The 27,112-nt window shown below is 46.1% G+C and overlaps 1 pseudogene; it reads left to right on the top strand.

Moving 5' to 3' along the window:
* Positions 1 to 3,116: 3,116 nt before the first annotated feature.
* Positions 3,117 to 3,815, top strand: LOC108536430 (28S ribosomal protein S11, mitochondrial-like; annotated as a pseudogene).
* Positions 3,816 to 27,112: the final 23,297 nt, after the last annotated feature.

Here is a 27,112-nt window from a genome sequence, read left to right on the forward strand (position 1 = left end):
GTTATTTGAAGGTCACATCAACTTTGATGGGATCTTTGGATTCACGTCAAGTATATTATGGCAGCAGCAGTAAGTCATTTAAGCCATTAGTCACTTTGTAAGAGTCAAGTGTACGTCATTACTTCACCTTAAACTTGTTCACGTTCCTAAGAGAGTTTTCCATTCCCACTGCATGTGCAAAGGAGGAGTGAGTTTCAAGCCCAATCCATTAAAAGCACATTCAAATGGATCCCTGTAAGATTTCCCTGTGACGTAATCAGAGACAATAGCAAGAAGGGTACCTGGCTTTCTCCAACTGGCTTGCTCCAAATGTCACCAGTGCAGAGACTAGAAAATACCATCTCGCTCCTCCTAGAGCTTCTCTAAGTGAATCACTGGGACTAGGGACTGCTGGAGCTTTACCTTCTTTTCTTTGGCAAAATGACAGCCTCAGTGGCACCTCCTGCATGGCCCAGAGGCACCACCCCTTGCTTCCAATTTCAGTAATATTCCAAACTAACATGAACCGTTGAGTGTGGCTGGGCACCAAAGGAAATTCTAACTGCACCAAGAGAAAACTTTAGATGACCACGAGGCTCTAATGTATTGCATCAATTTAACCACATTAGTTAAGAGAAAACAGAAAGAGAAACAAAAAATGAACAATTTGAAGGAGAGTTTTCATGCTATTAAGTGTCATATTGCTATTCTTTCTACTAAGTACCTCTGTACTTTCTACTAAGTACCTCTGTAAAATAACAGTAATAATTTCTAGTGTTTTATATGTGTAAATATAGGTATGTATACATTTTCATATAAATATTTATATTTATACATATATTAAATGGTTTATAACATTGAAAATATTCTTTTAGAACATCAAGTTCAACATGTCAAAACACTCTCACTACCTTCACCTTCCAAACATGTGCCACCACGACTGTCTTATTTCAGTAACTGACATGACCATCTCCTGGTAAGAAGGCTGGAAATTACCTTTGACTTGTCTCTTGCTGCCTCTATCCATCAGTCCTGTGGAAAATTCCTCCAGATCTCACTCACTTCCACCTCCTCTTTCTAAATTCAGTCTTTCTTCCTTGCAACCTATCTGCACAAAACCACCAGATTAACTTAGCACAGTTCCTCTATGATTCAGTCAGGCCCCCAGTCAAAACTTTCAGTAGCTCCTCGTTGTCAACTCAATCTCTTCGCAGTCACTCAAGACCCTCAGCATTCTGGCCACACCTATCTTTCTTATACCTGTACTCCACACTAATCCCATTACTTCCATTGCCAAGCCCTTCCCTCTGCCAGTCCTCCCTCCCCCAGAGGGTCGACATCCACACTGTCCACTGCAGCTGTTTGCTTTTTTGAGATTGAAGTCTTGCTGTGCGCCCAGGCGCGCGGGAGTGCTAGTGGCACAATCTCAGCTCACTGCAACCTCTGCCCTACCCAGATTCAGCAATTCTCCGCCTCAGCCTCCTGAGTAGCTGAATTACAGGCCCACCTGCGCGACCTACACCTGGCAATTTTGTATTTTTTAGCTAGAGATGAGTGTCACCCATGTTGGCCCAGGCTGTCTTGAACTCCTGACCTCAAGTGATCCTCCCACCTTGCACCTCCCAAGGTCCTGGGATTACAGGCATGAGCCACCACGCCCCCCCCCCTCCAACCCTGAAAAGTTTCAACTCCAAAGGGCAAGCTGGATCAGTTTAGGATTTGGGAGAATTACTCTGGACTCAGGGTGGAAGAGCCAGATTGTAAGAAGGACAAACTGGAAATGGGAAGAAGGACTGGCAGCGCTGCTGTGAGGGCACAGCGAGAGACAGTGTAGCATGCGACTGTGGTCTGCCGTGGCGCAGCGCAGGAGAGGAGAAGAGCACCACAGTCCTGGCGTACTGCCAGTGCCACAGGCACTTGCTACTTCCGGCAGTCCTCACAGGCCAACAAACCATAGCCGCATGTTGCTCTGCACCATCGCAAGGACGATTCTCTCTCTCTTTCTCTATTGTGACAGTCTGAGGTCGTCGGGCCCAAGCGGAGGGTGACTTACCCTAAGCGTCAGTCCCCATCACTCGATCACTCGTGTCCAGGATGTGCTCGATCCAGAGGATGGAAACACGAGCTTGGGCTTCAGCTGGCCCCCTACGGTGGGGGCCCGTAATGCTCTAGGGGATTGGCTGGTGTCAGAGAATAAAATAAACTATGTGTTGGAAGGCACAAGAAAATTTCAGAACACCATTGGGTAACTTTTTGGCACATGTATCAGTGGACAGTTAAACAGATACATTCAGCACACTGTAAGCGGGTGGTGGGTGTCCCCCAGAGTTTTATACGCTAGAAACGCATTTTTGGTTGAAGGCGGCTGGCCCCAGTGACGGTGTGGGGACTTGAAGCCACATGTGTTATCTACCTCTTAGCGAAGCTGAGAAAATGTCATCAGTTTATTTATTCTTATACTTTAAAGTTGTAGACAGTACATGTGCTACTTACGATGCCAGGGTTTGTTACATATGGTATACATGTGCCATGTTGCGTGTGACTGCCACCCATTAACTCGCTCTATTTTACATGTAGGCTATATCTCCTTAATCGCTATCCCTCCACCCTTCCCCCCACCTCACAACAGGCCCCGGTGTGTGATGTTCCCCTTCCTGTGTCCAAGTGTTCTCACTGTTCAATTCCCACCTATGAGTGAGAACATGTGGTGTTTGGTTTGCTGTCCTTGCGATAGTTTGCTCAGAATGATGGTTTCCAGCTTCATCCATGTTCCTACAAAGGACAGGAACTCATTCGTTTTTTATAGCTGCATAGTATTCCATGGTGTATATGTGCAACATTTTCTTAATCCAGTCTATCACTGATGGACATTTGGGTTGGTTCCAAGTCTTTGCTATTGTGAATAGTGCTGTAATAAACATACATGTGCATGTGTCTTTATAGCAGCATGATTTATAATTCTTTGGGTATATACCCAGTAATGGGATGGCTGGGTCAAATGGTATTTCTAGTTCTAGATCCTTGAGGAATCACCACACTGTCTTCCACAATGGTTGAACTAGTTTACAGTCCCACCAATAGTGTAAAAGTGTGGAACTTATATTTAAAAGGAAAGCAGAGGGGCGTCAATTTGAGTCATGCATGTTGTAAGAAATGTGGGTTTTCACTTCTGTGGTCCTGGACTTTACCCTTGACCACCGGGTAACAACGATTGTCCCCTTGAGCTCACCACCACCTCCAGGACTGCCTGTGTCACATGAGCCATCCAGGCTCCCGGGACTCTTAGGCCGTGGCCCTCACGGAGCTTTTACTCCTGACAGGGTCATGGCCAGGATGCTGGTGCAGACCATCCACACAGGCATCCAGAAGCTCCAAGACATTGAGGCCAAGCAGAATGTTGAAGAGAAGATGGTGGTTCCCAACCACACCGGCCTTAGCATTTACCCTACCAATCCAAAAGGAAAAAGCTCTCTGAGGTGGGCGGGAAAATTTGAGGAGGTCCAAATTGCACACATTAAAGCATCCTACAACAACACAGAGATCCAGGTAATCTCTGCCACTAATCAGCCCTTTGCCCATACTTTCTGTGGCACAGAGGAATTTCTGAATGCTGAGAAGGAGGCAGGCATTGATGCACAGACAGCAGGCATAGCAGCAGCGACAAAAGCTACAGGAAAGGGTGTTACCCACATCTGAGTTATGGTGAAAGGCCAGGGGCCAGGACACCTGTCTGCCATCCAGGGACTGACCATGGGTGGCCTGGAAGTGATCTCAGGCACCACAACACCCCCATCCCACACAATGGCTTCTGCCCCAGGAAGGCTCCAAGGCTGTGATGGAAGGGAAGCTTATACTTGAACCTAACCTCAAGTCTCAGCTCCAGTTGGACCTTGTGGAAAGCTCACTGCCAGAGCTCTTTCCAGAATATGGCTTGTTGGAAATCCTTCAGACAGTAAGGGAGAGTTTTGCCTTCTTACATAGTGTCCTTTGCTTGCACTTCCAGCTGGAGGTGAATGTGCCCCAGAAGTGAACTTTGCATCCTTAGACAAGAGGGATGCTATAGGGGCAGCTGTGGCCTAGGCCCAACCTCTGCTCTGAGAAAACAAAATAATGTCTGTACCATCTGTTGTAATTAAATAAATGGAAAGGAGATTGTAAAAGTTTGAAAAAATTGTAGCCTGGCCAAGTGATAGAAAAGAAAAACCCATTTTCTGGGAAAGAATTCAAACTGGCTGCAGAAATTTACATAAGTAAAGAGGAGCCAAAAGTTAACAGCCAAGACAATGGAGAAAATGCCTTGAAGGTGTTTCAGACACCTTCACGGCAGCCCCTCCCATCACAGGTTCAGAAACCTAGGAGGGAAGAATAGTTTTGTGGGCAGGGCCCAGGGCCCCACTGCCCTGTGCAACCTCGGGTCACTGCTCCCTGCACTGCAGCTGCTCCAGTTCTAGCTGTGGCTAAAAGGACCCCAGATATGTCTCAGGCCACTGCTCCAGAGGGTGCAAGCCATAAGCCTGTGTGGCTTTCATGTGATGTTTAGCCTGTGGGTATGTAGAGAGCAAGAGTTGAGGTTTGGGAGCCTCCACCTAGATTTCAGAGGATGTATGAAAATGCCTGATGTCCAGGCAGAAATCTGCTGTAGGGGCAGAGCCCTCATGGAGTCTACTAAGGCAGTGCAGAGGGTAAATATGGGGTTGGAGCCCCCACACAGAGTTCCCACTGGGGAACTGCCTAGTGGAGCTGTGAAAAGAGGTTCATTGCCTTCCAGACTCTAGAATGGTAGATCTACCATTGCACCTTGTGCCTGGAAAAGCCGCAGACCCTCAGTGCCAGCCTGGGAAGCCATCCAAGGGGGCTATACCCTGCAGAGCCATAAAGGCAGAGATATCCAAGGGTATGGAACCCACCCCTTGCATCATTGTGGCCTGGATGTGAGACATGGAGTCAAAGGAGATTATTTTGGATCTTTAAGATTTAATGTCTGCCCTGATGGGTTTCAGACTTGCATGAGTCCTGTAGCCCCTTTGTTTCGGCTGATTTCTCCCTTTGGAATGGGTGTATTTACCCAATGCCTGTACCTTCATTGTATCTTGGAAGTAACTAACTTGTTTTTTATTTTACTGACTAATAGGCAGAAGACAATTGTCTTGTCTCATATGACACTTTGGACTGTGGACTTTGGAGTTAATGTTAAAATGAGTTAAGACTTGGGGGACTATTGGGAAGGCATGACTGGTTTTGCAGTACGAGAAGGACATGAGATTTGGGAGGAGCCAGGGGAAGAATGATATGGTTTGGATTTGTGTCCCTACTCAAATCTCACGTCAAATTGTAATCCCCAATGTTGGAGGAGGTAGTGGGAGGTGATTGAATCATGGGGGCAGATTTCCCCTTTGCTATTCTTATGATAGTGAGTGAGTTCTCACAAGATCTGATTGTTTAAACCTGCATGTTATGCACATGTACCCTAGAACTTAAAGTATAATAATAAAAAGAAAACAACAATATAAACTACAAAAAAAAACAAAGATACAGAAAGTCCAGAAATACAGCAACAAAAGTTCTTCTCTTTTAATTTTGAAAGTCTAATAAAGTGATGCTTGATTAAAAAAAAAAAAAAGTGTGTAGCACCTCTCCCTTCACCCTCTTCTTCCTTCTCTGGCCGTGTAGGACTTGCCTCTTTCCTCTTCACCTTCTGCCATGATTTTGAGTTTCCTGAGGCCTCCCCAGTCATATTCCTGTACAGCCTGCGAACCATGAGCCAATTAAACCTCTTTTCTTTATAAATTATCCAGTCCCAGGTAGTTCTATATAGCAATATGAGGATGGACTAACACAGTGCCCTTCCACACTGAACTAAAATGACCTGGGCCTTGGCTGGGCACGGTGGCTCATGCCTGTAATCCCAACATTTTGGGAGGTCAAGGCAAGACAATTGCTTGAGACCAGGAGTTCAAGACTAGTCTGGGCAACATAGCAAGACCCTGTCTCTACAAAAAAAAAAAAAAATTAAAAATTAGCCAGACTCAAGTTTGAGGCAGGGGGATTGCTTGAGCTCAGGAGTTTGAGGCTGCAGTCAGTCATGATCACACCACTGCACACTGGCCTGGGTGATAGAGTGAGACCTTGTCTCTACAATAAATAAATAAAATGAAAATAATAATAATAATAAATAAAACAAGACAATCTTACTCAGAAATTGAAAAGACACCTTTTCCTTATTTTTCTCCATCCAAGAAGCTAAGTGACAGAGGCCGAGGATAAGAACAAGTAGTTTTCCAAGCTCGTAAAGAAGAAGAATTGAAGATGGCCATGCTTACAGCCAACAGGAAGTTCAGAGTTTGGGGAGGGAATATTGATCACTTTCATGTAAGGATTATTGTTCTTATTTTAGAAAGTTCTTATTCAAAATGTTCTTGTAGACATTTTCCTGCTTTTATTTCAAATAAATACTTGCTTTTGTTTCACTTTCATTCAAGCCTTTGGTTTAAAAATAAAATGAGCCAAAATGATCATTCAGAACAGATATTCTCAGAGCAGAAAATCTTATTTCCTAACGTAGGAAATATGTTAGGACATATGTTTATTATTTCCATTGATTTCTTACAAGTGGCCTAGAAAAAAATCTCTCCTACTGCTGTGAACACTGATTTCTAGGAATTCTTGCACCAACTGGAGGACAGTTAGCTGGAATTCAATAGAATCGTATTTTAAATATGGCACTTGACTTCACAGCCACCCTTTCTCCACAATTCTTCTACCATTTCATATGTCGAAGGAGCCACCTGGATGCACATCTGGAAGGAGCCACCTGGGCCTGGAATGTGAAGAAGCCACTTTGAAGAACTAGCATTGATGCAGAAACCACTCTTGTGAGTAAATCATCTTGGCTTCCCCTCCCCGCCACCACCCATCCCTTGTCCATCTGAAGGTTTGGATCCAACCCAAGGAAATGAGTTTTTATTCCCTCCCTGTCTGTCTCTTTCTCCCTTGGTCTTCTTGCAATACAAATCTCAACTAGGATTTCTATTAACTTTAAAACTCTTAAGACAAGATGAAAATTCAGATATCTCTTAGTCCATTCCTTGCCTCTGGGCCTGGTTGCTCTTAATCCATCTACCAGGTAGCTCTGTGGACAGCTGTGAAAAATCTCCGTAGTCACCAACTGCAACTCTTCCACATATAGTTTGTCTTGTTTCTGATTTCTTGAATCCAACGGATATCACAAAGCTTTATTTTGTTTTCTTCATGGCATTATCTGAGGCCTTGTTAAATCTTTCTTGCTTACGTGTTCAACTGTCTCCATCTTCTGGCATTTACATTCCCTGAAAACAGAACTTTTTCTTGGTTATTGCTCGGTCTCCAACAACTTGTGAGCTGGGGATGATGGCTCATGCATCTAATCCTAGCACTTTAGGAGGCTGAGGCAATAGGATCACTTGAGCTCAGAAGTTTGAGACCAGCCCCAGCAACATCGTGAGGCCCTAAATATTAAAATATGTATATTATTTTTATTATTTTAATAATTAAAATTATCATTATATCCACTAAAAATATAATAAAAAAATTATCCAGCATAGTGGCATGCTCCTGTGGTCCCAGCTACTCAGGAGGCTGAAGCAGGAGGATCACTTGAGCCCAAAAGTTGAAGGATGCAGTGAGCTGCACCCCAGCTTGGACAGCAGAGCTGTCTTATTCATTGAAACATAATGAATGTCTCAATGAATGAGTAAATACTTGCGGATTGATAGCAGTCAAAGTGAGGATATGTTAACAAAACATCCATTTTCCCTCATACTTTTACACAAGGAACTGTGCAAAATGATTGAATTAAATACTAAATGGTTATAAGTAAAGAGATGGTCCAGAATATTCTTCCCATAGGAGGAATGTCAAGGTGTAAAGACTTAAGCAAGCCTGTGAGTGTTGAGCAAAGTCAGTCGGTGGCAATGAGCCCACCCATCCAGAAAGGGCCTTTAGACTAGGGCTTCCCAAACTTCAATGTGCAGGAATCTCTTGGAGGGTCTTGTTAAAATGAGGTTCAGATTTGGGTGTGGTGGCGGGCAGTGGCCCAGTCTCTGCCTTTCTAATAAGGTCATGGGTGATGCCGTGTGGGTGACGCCAGTCCTTGCACCACATTTTGAGTCGTGAGGCTGTAGATAGCCAAAGGTGTTCAAAAGAATTGCAACCCTTATTTTGCCTTAAGGACAGAATGCTGATCAGCTAAAAGTGTTGATTGTTCTTTTGTTCTTCTTTTTTATCTTTTTCCCAGATACCCTAACCCCCACAAGTACACAAACATATAACCACCATGGAAAATATTCCAAATATGGAAATGAGTCACTTGGTAGTTGGCAGGCTGCTTAATGCATTGGGAAAACAATAGGGTCTGAAAAATTATATGGAAGCAATTTCATTCCCATTTAATGCTTTAACCTGTTTCTCTGTGGCCACTGATGTAAAAAAAAAAAACACGCTCAGATTGATCCAGAAAGGAATCTTGAGACTTCACACATATTATTTCATTGCTTCACAGATGTTTGGAAGAGGAAGAGAAAAGTAATTCATAGACCAAGAGCGACTCTTCTTCAGATCCACTCCACACAGAGATTTTTCCAGTTCCTATGTTAGTGCAGCCCACACACCATTTTGCCTCTTTGTGGGGGAATATAAGATGTATTCTTCCTTTAAGCTATTTACTATGGCTAAAATGATACTCAGCCCTCCAGATGTTTATATAACAGAGAGCCAAAGAGCGCGAGACAAAAGGAGAACAGTTCTGCAACAGAGACACTGAGGGCTCCATTCATTGGGAAGGACCCGCTGACTTCCACGTTCGGCCCAGCTGTTTGTTCCAAAGTCACCCGGACTGTTGAAGGCTGTTGCCCCCCTGCTGCATGGGCCCCAGCAGGAGAAATACGAACAGAAGGAGAGCGAGTGCTTGTGGTCTTCTCTGCGGCCTTCACTGCTTGCAAGGCCACAGAAGGGACAATCTTGAGTCTGAGGTCACTCAGAGTTCTGACTTTGCTTCAGTCCTGTCTCTCTGACAGCCATGACCCTATTTCTCTCCCCAGTCCAGGCCACATTTTCTGAAGAATGGAGACCCTCACTGTCACAAAAGCCCAGGCAGAGGCCCCAGCAGGGCAAAAGCAACCTGAACCTTCTTCTGGCTTCCTTTTTTGGCGCTCTCTGTTCAGGACGAGAGGAGTTATTGTGTCAAAGCTCACTTATCAGTTTGCCCATCTGATAGATGGAAATTAAACACAGGTGGGCACCTTCTCAGAAAATGAAAGTGGGACTCCAATCCTGCCTCAATAAACACAACCTGCCCTTAGACCTTGCACACAAGGTTATTACTAGGGTAGCAGCGCTCCATCTTCTGGCCACGTAAGAGGGACGTCCCAGCCAGTATTTCACATGTATATGTACACTCACATGCCTGCACACACTCACACACCAGCACACACTCACAACTATGTACACACTCACACATGGACACAGTGACAACTCTACACACTCACAACCCTGCACATTGGCCTGTGTACACTCACATGCCCTTACACACACTCTCACTTGCACACACACCTTGGGCACACACACAGACTGTGGAATAACAATGCCTTCCAAGAAAAACCCTCCGTAGTTTCCAATCCAATAACTTCTTACCAGGGACTCCCACCTTGAAAATATCCTGTCCCGTTCCCACTTCCATGGTCTGCTGTTTTCACACCTAGGACCCCTTGGTAGGCCTTCCCGAGAGAGGAACCTAAGAAGTCCTGAGAACCACTTCACAGCACCACAGTTCTTGACCCTTCAGCTGCCCCAGGTTCTGCTTGCTCTTGGAATCCTGCTGCACCTGGCATTCTGGCCCACCTACTCGCTCCCGCATCTCTTTCCCCAGTGCCCACCTCCTTCTTGACAACATCCACGGGCTCCAGTTGCCCTGGTCCTGGAACGTCACCCTGCTCTTGCTCTTCCCAAGGCCTGGTGTCCCATCCCTGCAGCTGACAGACGTCCCCAAGGCCGGCCACCTGCCTGGGTCTCTGAATAGTGCCTGCTTCCATGGCCTGCCTCTGAGGGCAAGTCAGTCCTGTCATCAGGACCCGCTGGCACCTCTTGCTGGACTTCCCCAGCCCCATCGGTTGCCTGGGTGACTGCTGGTTGCCTAGCACCGTATTTAAACAGCCAGATGGGTTTCCTGTCATTGGCCATCCTGGGTCTATCTCGACCCTTCAACACCTGGACTGCCAGGTTCCATCTCCCAGGCTACCCCGCCTCCCATCCCTGCATCCATCTATGTCAAGAGATAAAATTCTTAGATAAAAAACAATAAGATAATCCATTCTAACAACCTGCTTGGCTATGTGTAATAACACTGATGTATAATTTCAACCAAGTAATGCCACCTACGAAGAAATGGGTCACAAAATGTGCTTCTGATCTCCTTTTACAGCTTGGCATTGCTTTTGCCAGTATTCGACTATAACACAGCTAATTGGCTTCATGACAAACTGGATGTTACAAAAGGCACACAAGGCACTCCTAATGAAATTTTTTAAATTCCAACTTCTTAGTTAAGCAAATTAAGAAAATATTTTAAATCAATTCAATAATGTTCAAAGAAGTAGCAACCAATTCTAAAATGATATCACATCACAAAATAGAAACTAGTCACTAAAGATAAACTTTTAGTTGAAGAAAAGTATATACATATACATTGACCCTTGAATAACACAACTCTGAACTACAAAGTTACACTTACATGCAGATTTTTTTTTCAACCAAACAAGGATTGAAAATACAGTATTCAAGGGATATGAAACCTACTTATATATGGAGGGTCAATTTTTCATATAACACAGATTTTTCATATTACACAGAAGGGCTGACTGTGGGACTCAAGGGTGTGTAGATTTGGGTATACGTGGGTGTCCTGGCCAATCCCCAACATATACCAATGGATGACTATATATGTAAAAAATAGAAAAAACAAAGCTATCAATAGCTTCTACAAGAAGATGTTTGGCTTACTGATCCATTTCTGTAAATCTGAGCTATTTTCTGAAGCTGATTGTGCAAAGGTTCTACATAATCCCTTGGATCTACACGTCAACTTTTACTGTGAAAATAGCAAGCTGGGGTCCCTACCAAGGCACACAAGTGATTGAGACACCTGTATCAAAAGGCAGTGGCCTATCTGGAAAGAAGGAAGCAAGCCAGGTGACTCTGGCCAGGTGACATACTGACAGCAGCAGTGTGGAGGAGAGAAGACAAACCTGCGGGGGGAGGGCAGGGAGAGAGGTCCTAGCCCTGAAGGGGGAGGGGGCTTTTCCACCCCACGCCCTTCCCTCCTCTAGCTCTGGGGAGGTGGTTGAGTGTATCTGTCGGCTGCCACACATCAAAGAATGTCACCCCCAAGGGAGCAGGAGCTCAAACAGTCAAAGTAATTTACATTTTAAACAATTATAGGCTGGACACGGTGGCTCATGTGTGTAATCCCAGCACTTTGGGAGGCCGAGGCAGGCAGATCAGTTGAGGTCAGGAGTGTGAGACCAGCCCGGCTAACATGGTGAAACTTCGTCTCTACCAAAAAATTAAAAAAAAAAAAAAAAAAAATGAGCTGGGCATGGTAGCACGTGCCTGTAGTCCCAGCTACTTGGGAGGCTGAGGTGGGAGAATCAGTTGAACCTGGGAGGTGGAGATCACAGTGAGCCAAGGTCGTGCCGTTGCACTCCAGCCTGGGTGGCAGAGTAAGACCCTGTCAAAAAAAAATTATAAATGTACATTCTGGTGTGAAATGCTACAGTATTTCTGGATAGTTAGAAACTAATGATTTGAAAATTATTTGGGATATTTAAACAAAAAAGGGATACCAGCTAAATACCATGTCCCTGCCTGGCAGAGTTTATGGGCAAACAGGCCACACTGCAGGGCACCAGCAGGGCACCAGCACCTCGCCTGGGAATCTGCACAGAATCCACTGCTCGATTCCTTGACCAGAGCCCACCAACCTGCCCAGTGCCCGGAGTGGCCGCCTGCTGCAAAACTTATCTACCATCCGTCACCCTAACTAAACCCTGCATCTGTGTCTCCTCCGTTTTCTTTTGTGGAAGCATGAACTAAATGTCCTTTCTGCTCTCTGTGCAGCTTGCTGGGGTGGGATGACCATGAACCTCCACAAAGATCAGAGAATGTTCCAAAGGCACCAAGTCATTAAACAGAAGCTCCCACCCCAACGTCCCATTCAGGAAGCTCCCCAGAAAGCACCCTCCTTGTTTATGGGGAGCCCACATGCTGGTACAAGCTACCAGTGTGGGTAGAAGATGTTTGAGGTTATCTTTTTAACCAACTTACAAAATATGCCAAACCCTGACAGTGGTTTTCCTGCATGTATAGAAATGATTCCTTCCTCTTACTCTCTTTCTTCTTTCTCCTCTTCTTCTTCTTCCTCTCCCTTTCTGCTTCCCTTCTCCTTTCCCTGCCTCTCCCCATCTCCTTTCCTACCTCCCCATCTTCCCCTACCCCTCCTCTTTCATAGTGGTTCCTCATTTTATGTTTGTCACTGCTTTAACTTGATAATCTGATAACGTTCCCAGCTCTCTCCCTAGAGACTGGGCCTGGGACACACAGGGCAGATGCTGTGGACTCCATGACTCTGAGTCTTGGATCCCCACGAGGCTGGAAGTGAAGAAGTCCTTCTCTTTGTTAGACTGTTGGAAAATGCAGTGCCTCGGTCAACCTGGTCTAAGGAAGCTGCCTTTGGAAGGCACAGGACTGTTACCTGTGATGATACCCTCCCCAGGCCAGTGATGGTGGTTGGATTGAGAGGGGAACTACAAACACAAGGACAAGGTGGCTACTTGGCTTGAGAAGGAACTTCAGGCAGCGAGGAACGCTCTCAGAGCCCTCCTGTGAAGCGTCAGCACCTCACTCTCTGGCACCCTGCTTTCTTTTTATTTGTTATAAATGAAGACATGCATTTGCCCAGATCCCTTCTGTGTTTACACAACACCTCTGCATGCCACGATCTGCGGCACAGCCTGCTCCGGTCGCATGATGGTCTTGCTGGTATATTTTGGACAGGGAAGTCCTTCTTTCCAGCACAACAACTGAGCAACTTTAGTTCTGTGAAAACAAATGAACAAATGTAAACATGACCTGAAAATCAGATGAGACAATGGCACACAGAAATGTTCTCCAAGGGGAGCTCTTTTGAGTGTGAGAGAAAGTCTTACAATCCCTCTATAAACACACAGCAACCATGCCTCTCTGCTCCCTCTCCCTGGGCCCTCTCCAAGCTTCACGTGTGCAGCACCAGAGATCTGAGTCTGGAGAGCATCCAGCTGTCCTAGCTGGAGGGCTGTTGGCAACAAAGGGTGGCCAGGAAGCTCTGAGGGGTTATCAGGGAAAGTGTCCATGAGTGTAATCATGTCTGCCACGTAATAACTGCCTAATGTAGGCAGACCTGCTGCACTAAGAGTCATTTGCAGGTAAAAGAACAGGACGTGGAGAGGGTGGGGAGAGAGGGGAGAAGGGTCTGAGCTGACTACAGCTGCGGGACTGAGCTGGGGACCCGTCCTGTGGCTCCCCCTTCTGACATCTCCAGGGGAGCAGCCCACCCAGTTCAAGGGAAAGGAAGAAGTCCAAGCATTTTCAAACAGGCGAGTCCAAGCTTGGCCAAGTTTGCCACAGAGGCGTCCCACACTCCATCTCAAGACCAGAGAGTACAAGAACATTTTTGTAGTTGAATTATTCAGCTACAGAGGTGAAGGTGAATTATTCCTGGTTCAACTACATGTTGGAGAAATGTCTGAAAGCAGAAGGCTAAAATCTTGCTAAATTGCAACATTTATACAGATAGAGGATGATTTTAATTATGTGCTGTTGAATCTTTTGAGGTCTGTAACTGTGATAATAAAGTGACGGCCAAGGACGAAGTCAGTGGCCAGAGTGCCGTGGCCAGATAGAGAACAGCATCCTGGGCCTGTGTGCAGGGGTGTCACTCAGAGACCAGGAGGAACAGGATGTGGGCTGGCCCCACCCAGTCAGTCCAACCTCTCCAGGGCACTAGTTTCCCATCCAAAATCTGGGGGTCTGAGGGTTCCTCATGCTCCAGACCTTGCTCCTAACTTCATAAAATGACCCAAATATTTACAGATGATGGTCTCTTTTGGTGGTTGGAATGGGGTGGGGAAGCTGAAAAGTATTATGTCTGAACATGAATTTAGATAGATACAGCAAAAATGCTCAATTAAAGCATTTGAAGGCAAAGTCCAGAAAATGGCAGAGGAAAGGGGAACGTTGCTGTCCGTCATAAAATAGAAACGAGATTTGGTTGTTTTTCCAAATCATTTCTTTAGTGTGTAAAATTCTATGTGAAATGGAAGTTGTCATACACATGTCCCCAAAGTCCACCAGGAAACATCCCCTACAAGTTCACCCTTCCCTCTCCTCCCCTAATATACGGTACCAACCCGCAGTTGCGGTGAAGACCCACATACTCCTGAGCTAGTTACATAGCTCTTTCCAATGAGCTGACGTTTCCCTCCCCAGCTGCAGCATAAGCTCCTCCAGCAGCAGGGCTCTCTTTTGTCTCTGCTTACACTTTTAGCAGCATCAGCCATGGTTTTTCTTTTGCTGTGATACATTTTCGTCAACAGTGGTACGTTCTTTTAAGACTTGTTTGATTCTGAGGTCACAGTGCTCTAATGTGTCCCCTCTCTCACCATGCCATCTTAGCAGCTGGGTTTGAAGGGGAAAAAATGAGTGTTTGGGACTATGGACTCTCTGCCAGGAGTCCACATTCTTCTCTCATTCCAAGAAAGACAGGGTTTGGAATCAGGAGAACTGAGTTCAGTTCCCAGATCCATCATTTACAAGTCATGTGATCTCAACCCTCAGTTTCCCCACCTGTAAAAGGAGAATATTGATAACTGTCCTATATCCTATATATCTCATAGGACGATCATAAAACCCAGATAATCTCATGTGAACAGTTTCCGTGTATTACAAAACTGTTCCAATGGAAATACCAGAAAGTGGCGTGTTATCCTGTTGGCCCAAACCACCATCCACTTTTTATTTACCGGGAGGAAATAAAGTGCCCTGAGCTTTGAGAGACTTATCAAGGGATTGGAATGAGCTGTTCTCCACTTTGTGCATCACAGACCTCAGTGTGGTGAAGTGATATAATGTCCAGAACATTAATTCTTGAAGAAGGAGGGAAGGGAGAGTAGGATACCACCTGGAGGATGGAGTTCATTGTCAGGAATCCAGGCAGATAGGAAGTGGGCAGCACTGGACTCCAGGCCCAGTAGGACTTGCATATGAAACTGGAATGTAGGTCTAGTCTCATGGCTGAGTTGACAGTGAGGCAGGAGACCTGTGCTGGGGAGAACACAGGTGCCGTGAATGTACCACTTAGAGCAGTGGTCCCCAACCTTTGTGGCACCAGGGACCAGTTTCATAGGAGAAAATTTTTCCCACCAACCAGGTGGGAGGGGAATGGTTTCTGGATGATTCAAGGGCATTACATTTATTGTGCACTTTATTTCTATTGTGACATTGTAATATGTAACGAAATAATTATACAATTCACCATAATGTAGAATCAGTGGGAGCCCTGAGCTTGGTTTCCTGCAACTAGATGGTCCCATCTGGGGGTGATGGGAGACAGTGACAGGTCATCAGGCATTAGATTCTCATAAGGAGCACAACCTACGTCCCTGGCATGCACAGTTCACAATAAGGGTTGCGCACTTATGAGAATCTGATGCCACTGCTGATCTGATGGGAGGCGGAGTGCAGGTGGTAATGTGAGCCGGTGGAGTGACTGTAAATACAGATGAAGCTGACCTTGCTCACCTGCCACTCACCTCCTGCTATGCAGCCTGGTTCCTAACAGGCCACTGACCAGTACCCCTGGTACCAGGGATTGAGGACCCCTGACACAGGGACTCTTGTTAGTCTAACTAGTACCAAAGGGGCTTTAGGGCCAAGGTCTGACAGGGGTGACTTAAGACAGAGGTTGGGTTATTGAGACAGGTTATTATATCCACTTCCCATAGGGTGTGGTCTGGGACCTAAAGCAGAACTGAATGCTTTGGGCTTGGGGTGGGTTGAGAAGTAGATTCATTTAAGAAGCTTGAGGCCGGGCGCAGTGGCTCAAGCCTGTAATCCCAGCACTTTGGGAGGCCGAGACGGGCGGATCACGAGGTCAGGAGATCGAGACCATCCTGGCTAACACGGTGAAACCCCATCTCTACTAAAAATACAAAAACTAGCCGGGCGAGGTGGCAGGCGCCTGTAGTCCCAGCTACTCGGGAGGCTGAGGCAGGAGAATGGCGTAAACCCGGGAGGCGGAGCTTGCAGTGAGCTGAGATCTGGCCACTGCACTCCAGTCTGGGCGACAGAGCGAGACTCCGCCTCAAAAAAAAAAAAAAAAAAAAGAAGCTTGAGACAGGGCTTCTAACAAGGGATGTTAACAAGGAGTTGTTGACTTGAAATTTCCAAGCAAGGGTGCATTTCCCAAGAGGATGCAATGATGTAAGAATCACTAGACCACAAAAACAGACTTGTGGCCTTATGTTGTACATTTTGATCCTGAGAGCTCCCAGATAATTAAAGATGCTATTAAGGGCAAGAAAAATATTTTCATTGTCTCATTTGCATATGAATGTAATTGTGCCAATTAAAGTTCAGCTGTAGCTAGCAGTATGGGGCAGCCTGCCTATCCATTCACTAGAGCTATTCCCAGTAGCAAGGATCTAGAGGAAGAAATCTCCCACTAGAACTGTAGTTCAGCCTTTTCCTGCTTTTGCTGCTCAACAAATCACACTTTAGTTTGTGGCTTAAAACAATAACCATTTATTTAACCTACTATTCTCCAGGCTGGCAATTTGGCCCAACTGGGTAGTTCCCAGGGTCTCGGCTAGACTTGCTCAACCATCGGCACTCAGTTGCCCATCCGCTGGATGGGGCTGGTGACCAGAGCAACAGCGGTACCTGGGCCACATGTCCCTTGTCCTCCAGCAGGCTACCCCAAGCTTATTCACTTGATGGTTGTATAGGGTTTTAAGAGGGATAGAAGAGGCATGCATGACCTCTTGAGATCTAGACTCAGCATACCATTGCTTCCTGCACATTCTCTTGACCACAGCAAGTCACAAGATCAGGCAGATTCAAGGGTGGGGAAGTAGATTCCACCTTTCAATGGGAAGAGCAGCAAAGTTACATTGAAACAGGCAGGGATACAGCAAAAGGAATAATTGCAATCATTTTTGCAAGCAATTTACCAGAGCCTCAACCCATAGCAATCTTTGTCCTTTAAAAGATAGGATAGGCCAGGTGTGGTGGCTCACGGCTGTAATCCCGGCACTTTGGGAGGCTGAGACAGGTGAATCACTTGAAGTCAGGAGTTCAAGGCCAGCCTGGACAACATGGTGAAACTTTGTCTGTACCAAAAAATAAAAAAATTAGCTAGGCGTGGTGCCTATGGTCCCAGCTACTTGGAAGACTGATGTGGGAGAATTGCTTGAACCTGGGGGGAAGATGTTGCACTGAGTGGAGATCGTGCCCCTGCACTACAGTCTGGGTGATAGAGTGAAACCCTATCTCGAAAAAAAAAAAAAAGAAAAATAGATAGGACAGAACCCAACCCGAATTCTGGTTCAGACTCTGGCCTTTGCTCCTTAGTTCATTTGTATTGCTTTAAAGGAAAACCTGAGGCAGGCTGAGTAGTTTATAAAGAAAAGAGATTTATTTGGCTCGTGATTCTGCAGGCTGTGCAAGAAGCATGGAGCCAACATCTGCTTCTGGTGAGGGCCCCAAGCTGCTTCTACTCATGTTAAAAGGTGAAGGGGAGTCAGTGCGCAGAGACCACATGGCATAGAGGAAGCAAGAGACAGAGGAGGGGGTGCCAGGCTCTTTCTAACAACCAGCTCTCATGGGAACTGATAGAGTAAGAACTTACTCACTTGGCTCCAGATAGGACATTAATTCATGAGGGATCGGCTGCCACGACCCAAATGCCTCCCACTAAGCTCCACCTCCAACATTGGATCAAATGTCAACATGATGTTTGAGGGGAACAAGCATCCAAACTATAGCAGCTCCCAACTCAGGATGAGGAGCTCTACATCAATCCCCAAAGCATGCTCTCCCATCTCCCCCTGTCCTCCTGGAGCTGACTTCGTTGGAACCTTCTGGCCCAACTAATAACCTTCCTGTGTCATCCTTGTCCTATCGTCATGACATTCAGTGGGCCATGGCCCTGTGTAGGAGGATGTCTAGCTCTCTCCAGATCTCACACCAAGGCAGGAGGAAACCACTGCCTGCAGGCCTTGTCCCTAATGCCGCACTAGTGTCAGCAGCAGACAGGACCAGTGCTCAGGTCCCCACCTCCCAGCCCAGGGTCCTGTGCTCTTAACGTTTCTTGCCTGCAAGTGAGAGAATATGGAAAGGGCCTGCTCATCCCAGGCTCTATCTGTGCATTCAGGAAATCTTTTCAAGAGAAAAGCTAGGAGTTGTGATTGTTAATTTTATGTGTCAATTTGGCTGGGCCATGGTACCTAGGCATTTGGTCCAACACTATTCTAGACATTTCTGTGAAAGTGTTTTTGAACTAGATTAACATTTAAATGAGTGGCCTTCGAGTAACAAAGATGACCTTCCAAAATGTGTGTGGGCCTTATCCAGTCAGTTGAAGGCCTTAAGAAAAAGACGGATTCTCCAGCCAGGAAGGAGTCAGCCAGCAGACAGTCTTTGACTCTTTCCGGGGTTTCCAGTTTGGTAGCCTACCCTGAAGATGTTAAGCCAATTCCTTAAAATAAATCTCTCTGTATACATACATCCTATTCTGCTTTTTTGTTTGTTTGTTTGTTTGTTTTGTTTTTTTCTGGAGAATCTGACTAATCTAGGGGTGGAGACATTCTGTATAAAAGCAAGCTCTATCATTTACTCAAGATTATGGGTTAAACAAGTTTGACAACAATATCTGAAAACTGTAACATTTATAGTACCCTGGGTTAAATACTACTTGCTTTCAGTAGGTTTATGGTAGAAAGAAACAGAAAATGGACCTAACAGAGGAAGAAGAGAGGAGAGTCTTTGTACTTTGTATTTTCATATATATTATTCCCAGTTAAATAAAGTGAATTGAAACTAAGGGACAATAATTAACACTGATAGTCCGGATGATATGTCCAACTTATCATTTCACTTTTATTTCCATTATATGTTTATGCCTTTCTACCAGAATGGCTGTTAAAATGGGATTCTTAGGACATTTCCTGAAAGGACTCAATAGTCTTTTACTTACATATTTTTTATTATTATTTTATTTTAAGATAGGGTCTTGCCCTGTCACACAGGCTGGAGTGCAGTGGCACCACCTTAGCTCACTGTAACTTCTGCCTCCTAGGTTCAAGTGATTCTCCTGCCTCAGCCTCCCGAGTAGCTGGGATTACAGGCGTGTGCCCCCCCCCCCAGCTAATTTTGTTTTTTTGGAGGGAGGGGGGGGGGGCGGGTCTCGTGATGTTGGCCAGGCTGGTCTCGAACTCGTGACCTCAAGTGATCTGCCCGTGTCAACCTCCGAAAGTGCTGGGATTACAGGCATGAGCCATCAAGCCTGGCCTTTTACTTACATCTAAGTAGCCATTTTGCCAAGGACAGGGAGCCAAAGATGAATATATTTTAAAAAATCATATGACCCTCATTTTAATTTAAACTATCTGGGAACCAAGATTTCAAGATGAACATTAAAAAATTAATGTAAACTGCCTTTAAATTGAAGATTTTTCCCCCCACTGGGTTACAATAAAGTTCCCATAAGTCTCTGGATTAAAGCAAAAAAAAAAAAAAAAAAAAAAAAAAAAAAAAAGCGAAGTTGTCAGGAAGGGAGTGAGAGAACCAGAAACCATAATGAGCTGGTTGAGTCCTCATGAGCCATCTAAGTCCAAAGTTTAGGAATTCAAAGAGGCCATCGGGGTGACTGCAGTCTCACCCCCTGGGCAAAGCAGGACCACCACGCTGCTCCACTGGAGCGCTCTTTCTAAACCTAAGAGCCCAGCATACAACGTGACTCTCGAGTCCCTTATCAGAAGTCTTCTGCATGGACAACTGAAAGGCCTTTCAATTCAAAAGCTCTTCAAGGGTTGTCAGTAAACCTGGCCTGTCTTACCCCAAAAGCCCCATCGCTACGAAGGGGAGATTTTTATTTTCTGGTCCACACCGCCATCTGCTGGCCTCGCCATCTCTAAGTGAAGCATTCGCTATATTTTCTTCCAGGAAATCCAGTAGATCATTTAGACTTCATTCTAAAATGCACGTATATTGAAGTGTTGCTTCACTTGTGAAAGTAGCACTTCTCAACATTTACAATAACGGTAAGAAAAGCACTTGATAAACCAGTTCGTTGGACACAAGTTACTTGCGTTGATTGTGAATATGAAACGAAGTAACAGTCAAGGAGCTAAAAATAACTAGGTACCTCTGAGCAGCCAGAGTCTCATTTGGATAATTAGTACCTACACTTGTCAGCCGTCTGATTGCCCAGTAATTATAGTTTAAGTTAAACAGGTAAATCTGATGGGTACGTGTTTGTTTGTGGACAGGGTTAACAGCCCGGTTGATGAAGCATCCCTGCATCATCCTTCAGGAGCGCCATGGTAATTAATGGGCTCTTATGGGGTTTTTATATATGCAAATAAATATTTAACATGGAAATGTCCCTAGATGACAGACAACAGGTTCATGAGAAACAACGATTTCTCATTAGCATGGACTGCTTCAGGGACATCGGTGAATACAGGTAGTCAGGGAACTGTCAACATGTGTTTGAAAAGCCATTCCAGAGGGTCGCAGAACTGGGTGGCTCACTGAGCTGCTATATACATAGTTTGCAAAGCCCTTCAAAGGTTAATCATTCTCATCCTCCCCTTTTAGCCTCAATTGTCCTCTTTTGTCATGACCTCTTTATAAATAAAGGAAAGGAAAATAAGGAAAGATGGGGAGACAGAAGAGGAGAGAGAAGGAAAAGGAGAAAACCACGCTTAAAGTCCCTGCGGGAAACTGTTGTACAGTTGCATGCGTTTGGGTAAAACCCCTAACCAGCTTAATAATCTATTCTGAGACAACCAGGGCAGCTTGGAGAATCCTGTATTTGCTCTTCTAAGAAAAAGAGGTCGGGCGCGGTGGCTCACGCCTATAATCCCAGCCCTTTGGAAGGCCAAGGCGGGCAGATCACGAGGTCAAGAGATCGAGACCATCCTGGCAAACATGGTGAAACCCTGTCTCTACTAAAAATACAAAATTAGCTGGGCGTGGTGGTGCATGCCTGTAGTCCCAGCTACTTGGGAGGCTGAGGCAGGAGAATCACTTGAACCTGGGAGGTGGAGGTTGTAGTAAGCCGAGATCATGCCACTGCACTCCAGCTTGGCGACAGAGTGAGACTCTGTCTAAAAAAAAAGAAAGAAAAAGAGAAAAAAAGGAAATATTATCAATGAACTGATAGCTTCCCATATTCTCTAGCAAACAAAGAGCATGTGGGGGATAAAAAGAGGTTTAACGGAGTAAGCATGGCACGCTCTCAAATGATCAGCAATCAGATCTTAAGAAAGACAACTCATTCTTCATCGGCTGCACCTAACTCTCTGGGCCCCAGTGATGTGATTGTTAATGGAATAATGCCTAGGCAACCCAGCCAAATGAACCTGGAGACTTCCCCTCCTGCACTAAGACAGGCCACTGTTGGTTTCCGAAATAAGCATGACATCAGCAGTGGCCACCTCCAACAGTCCAAACCTCAGAGCTCCTTTGGGGAGCAGGCGAGGTGTGCAGGAGAGTCATGTGGCTCCAGAATGCTAGATTTCACTCCTGGATCTGGCTCTGGGTAACGTGTGACTTACGACCAGTCGTGTGTGCCAATCAGTTGGAATTATTCCTCTGCTCTCTGCTCTTAAACAGAAATAATGAAGTTGCCTTGGTAGATTCACCACCTTTTAAATGTTTGGAGTTTATCAAGAGGGTCATTTTTAACACTTTTTCTTCCCCTGAAAATATAAGAAATGTGTGGCCGTCGAAAAAGAAAGAAGCAAAGAGAAAAGGAAAAGAAGCAAGAAAACAAAACAAGTGGACATAAGATGACTCCTCCAGGGACAGCCTCATCCCTCTTCCCTCCTCGCCACGTGGCTTTCGGAAAGAGCAGCCTCTGGCTCACTGTTTGCTCACCTTCCCTTCACATTTCAGCCCTCCTATCTGTCTTCCGCGTCCTGTGTTGGTACAGCTCAATCCAATGCACATTTTGCAAGCCTTGATCGTGACTTTCCAGCAGTATCTCCCCTCGGCTGCTGAGGGCCCAGGCCTCTGCTTTCCTCTTGCTTCTCTGACCACCTCCCCATCCTTTAGAAGTCTCCCCCTTCTCTTCATGGCCATAATCTGGTGGGTACTTTTCTTTCCACTTGATACTCGCTCCCTGTGTCCGAGGGTCTAACCCTGTCTGTAATGAGAATCACCTGTGGACTTTTATCATCTACTTGTACCTGGGCCCCCACCCCAGGCCAGGCAAGTCAGAATCTCTGAAGAAGGTATCTGGGGAAATTCAGTATCTTTTTAAAGCTCCCGAGGCAACTCCTACATTCAGGCAGCATGAACTAACCCTCCAGCAACAGTTCCTCAAATGGTACTGCACAAGTGGAACCCCCTGGGGAGTTTTAAAAGCTTCAGATGGCTGTATCCAGAGTGTCCAGGTCTGAGGGGTGTCCTGAGACGAGGGACTTTCAGTGCTAAAACTAGGAAAGTCCCAGGCAGGCCTGGACAAGTGGGGATGAGTTGGTTGCCCTCCCCAGAGATTTTGACGTAATGGTACTGGATGGGCATTGGGAATTTTTTATTTTTATTTTGTTTTATTCGTTTATTTATTTTTGAGACAGAGTCTTGCTCTGTCACCCAGCTGGAGTGCAATGGTGCAATCTCGGCTCACTGCAACCTCCACCTCCTGAGTTCAAGTGATTCCCCCACCTCAGCCTCCTGAGTAGCTGGGATTACAGGCATTCGCTATCACGCCCGGCTACTTTTTGTATTTTTGTAAAGACGGGATTTCACCAGGTTGGCCAGGCTGGTCTTGAACTCCTGATCTCAGGTGGTCCGCCCATCTCAGCCTCCCAAACTGCTGAGATTACGGGCATGAGCCACCGTGCCTGGCTTTATTTTTATTTTTATGTTAATTTGTGTAGAGACAAGGTCTTGCTCTGTCACCCAGGCTGGAGTACAGTGGTGTGATCAAGGCTCACTGCAGTCTCGAGCTCAAGACTGATTTGTTTTTCTAAGACCACCAGATCGGGCACAAAAGAACCAGCGAGTAGTCAAGGCTAAAAACAAAACTGCAAATTTATTCTTTGGTCATCTAGCTCCAGGGAAAAAGGTGTGGGGTGAAGTCTGTCGGCCTCCGGCAACGGAGGCCGGCGGAGTTCCTGATGCAGTCCCGACAAAGGTGGGGGCTGAGGAAGCCGGCGCCGTGCGTCTGCTGGGAGCGGCTTTTCTAGGAGTGGAAGGGCAATAGGCGGGGCACGGGCGTGTCGGGGAGGGGGAGGGGCTCCGCAGGTGCGACCAGGTAACTCTTAGTCTCTTCGGATTGACATCACCTGGCGCATGCCTGGTTGATCTGCACCTTCCTGGATGCCGGCTGCATTTTCGTGCGCAGGAAAAGTTGATGATGAAAAACCCGGAAGTGCGCCATCCTGCCTCCGTTTGTCCAAACAAAGACATCCTCCCCACTTCAGCCTGCCAAATTGCTGGGACTACAGGCGTGTGCCACCATACCCAGCTGATTTTGTCACTGGGATTTTAGAAGCTCCCAGGTAATTCTAGTATGAAGCAAAGTTTGAGACTCACTGCCTGTAGTCAGTGATTTTCAAGCTTTCCTGTGCATGCAAACGCCCTGGAGGGTGTGTTAACATGGTCTGCAGGCCTCATCCCCAGAGTTTCTGACTCAGTAGGTCTCAGACAGGATGGGGCCAGAGATTCTGCACCTCAAACAACTTTCCAGGTAATGCTGCGCTGCTGTTGGTTCAGAGACCTACTTGGGGAGTCTCCTCCCCATCTTCAGCTCAAGTCACCATCCTCACAGTAACAACTGCAAAATGTGTGTCTCTACTCTGGCCCTTCCTTTGCTCTGTACGTCTGTGGAACCAGCAGTGCATTCGATTCTCCACTGGAATGTTTTAAAGGCATCTCAAATTCAAAATGACAAAATGGAATTCACGATCATCTTCTCCAAGCCTGATTTCTTCTAATGGTCTTTGTATGTTGTAGCACAGAAACTTGACATCATCTTTTATAGAAATCTCCCTCTGCCCACCCCCAGGTTCAAGTCATCACCAGCTTTCATTGATTTGACTGTTTTGGGGTGTCTTGGACCTACCCATTGTTCTCCCTCGCTATCCCACGACTTCCTGGTCTAAGCCCCATGAGGCCTCCTTGATGGGCGGTGTGGTGTCTCCCAGTGCATCTCCCCTCTTCCTGCTGGCCTGTCTACCCATCTACTCCATCGTTCATGATATTTTTTCAATATTCAGATCCAATCGCCCCTCCCGCTGCTCAAACTCTTCAGTGGTTTTTCATGCCTGACCAGACCCTGCCTATCCTAGGCCTCCTCTCTTATTCCCGTCTCAGTAAGATATGGTGATGGACAGCAGTAACAGTGTCCAGCCGGCCCCAGCATGGCCTTTGTCATCATTATTTGTCTATGGTCAATGAGCTCAAATCCCAGCAGGGGATTGTAAAGGATATAGTCAGGGCCACACCACTGAAGAGCAGGAAAGCTGGGATCATGGTACGGCTCCCCTGCAGTGCCTGGTGCTCCCCACCACACCACACTGCCTTTCTGCACCTGTCACGTCTCAGGGTGTCAGACCCAGAACTGAATCTTCACACAGGTCCCTATGACTGTGTCAGCCTGTGTCTTAGTTTGTGTTCCCTAGCTACAAGGACTTGGGTGCAAATGGTTTATCTGGGCATGCAGAGAATATGGGGGGGATACAGAGTGAGGTGGGTGAAGAAGTGAGACCGACGTGAGAACTTGGCCAACAAAAGGTATGGTTATGAAGCCACCTCACTGTGGACCACTGGGCACAGTCCTGGGGGGATGTTCTGGGAAGCAGCATGGGACATGATCCCCAGAATGAGCCCATCTGAGGAGCAGGGAGCTCCCTAATTCTCTGGCACTTACAACCTGCTGGATGTGCACAGGGAGGTCCTCTGAGACTTTAACGAAATTCCTCCAGTGCTGAGGCAGGCACGCCGTAGGATGCGGACCGCTGACCCTGCTGTGTTTCCTACAACCTGCCTCCCGCTCCTTGTGGCTCTTTGGCTCCCAATCCAGGTGAGCTTTCTGGTAAATGCTAGTCACTAGTCACAAGAGGGACTAGACAGAAGAGGACAGGTGACTCCAGGTAAAGCCACCCCCACTCCCATAGAAAAACAAATCAGCAATGAAATACCTCTTCTACTTTTTCCACAGATCAGTTAGGTAGACCTTCCTATATACAAGCTGGCTTCCTGCAATTTTTCTCTGTAAGCAAAATTCTTGCAAATCCAACCCTTTTAATAGCCCAGGGTTGTGTGTGTGTGTGTGTGTGCATGTGTTTTCTTTTTTCTTCTTCTTCTTCTTTTTTTTTTTTTTTTTAACAGAGCTTCACTCTATTACCCAGGCTGAGTGCAGTGGCGCCATCTCGGCTCACTGCAACCTCCACTCCTGCCTCAGCCTCCCAAGTAGCTGGGACTACAGGTGCATGCCACCACGCCTGGCTAATTTTTTGTATTTTTGTAGAGATGGGGTTTCACCACCTTAACCAGGCTGGTCTCAAACTCCTGACCTCAAATGATCCACCCACCTTGGCCTCCCAAAGTGCCGGAATTACAGGTGTGAGCCACCCCACCTGGCTGCCCAGAGGTTCTTAAAAGGACTCCCTTGTGACAACTTTTGAAAAGTAAATGTTCTAGCTTTTGAAAATGTTTTGGGGGACATCTGAATTTCTCAGACAGGGGAGACAGGCAGGCTCTTTAACCAAAGTCCATTAACTTCAAAGAATGACAAGTGCAAAGTGGAAAGGGGGCACTCAAGGCTCAGTGGAGCAGGTGCTGAGAGGCCAGGAAGGTGCAGTGGGTGGTGGTCCACTTAATATGGAGCCTGTGTCTCCAGGTGGGATAAACAACATCCAGGAAGCAGACAGCGCTGTGACTCAGCAGTTCACTTTCAGGGTCCTCTGACTCTGTTTTCTTTACCCCTCTCCTGCCTCTTCTTGGTCACTACATACTGACTGAGCGCCCATGTACAGGACATTTTCTAAGGCTCTGTCCACTCTCCACTCCATCACTTCTCTCCAGTGGACTAGTTTTAAGTTCTTCTCTGCAGAACCCTACCCAGCCTGAGAACTGGCTTATCTAATAACAGTAGTCAACATTTGTTCATAATGAGATAACCTGTAAAATACTTTTTGTAGTAGGCCCTTGCCTCAGTAAATTCTTTGTGAATAGAACAGTGTCTCATCTACTAAAATATGCACTCCCATTTTCCTTTCTCTTTGAATCTCAACAAATTCCCATGCTTTAATAAATCTCAGTGTCAGGAGGAAAGCAATTCTGGTAAGGAGCATGCTATAGGATGCAGAGAGGGGAAGGAAAGAAAAGAGAAGAGAAAACAAAGAACTGGGGGCTGGGTGTGGTGCCTCATGCTTGTAATCCTAGCACTTTGAGAGGCCAAGGTGGGCGGATTGCTTGAGCCCAGGAGTTCAAAACCAGACTGAACAAAATGGCAAAACCCCATCTCTGCAAAAAATACAAAAAATTAGCCAGATGTGGTGGTATGTGCCTGTAGTCCCAGCTACTTGGGAGGCTGAGGTGGAGGATCCCATAAGCATGGGAGATCGAGGCTGCAGTGAGCCAAGATTGTACCATTGTACTCCAGCCTAGGTAACAGAGTGAGACTCTGAAAAAGAAAGGGAGGGAGGGAAAGGAAGGGAAGGGAGGAAGGATAAGAAAGAAAGAGAGAAGAAGGAGAGAGAGAAAGGGTGAAAGAGAGAAAGAGAAAAAGAAAGAGAAAGAAAGAAAGAAAAGAAAGAAAGAAAGAAAGAAAGAA

Source organism: Rhinopithecus bieti, unplaced genomic scaffold (assembly GCF_001698545.2).
Source record: "Rhinopithecus bieti isolate Rb0 unplaced genomic scaffold, ASM169854v2 scaffold_641, whole genome shotgun sequence".
Taxonomy (NCBI): Eukaryota; Metazoa; Chordata; class Mammalia; order Primates; family Cercopithecidae; genus Rhinopithecus; species Rhinopithecus bieti.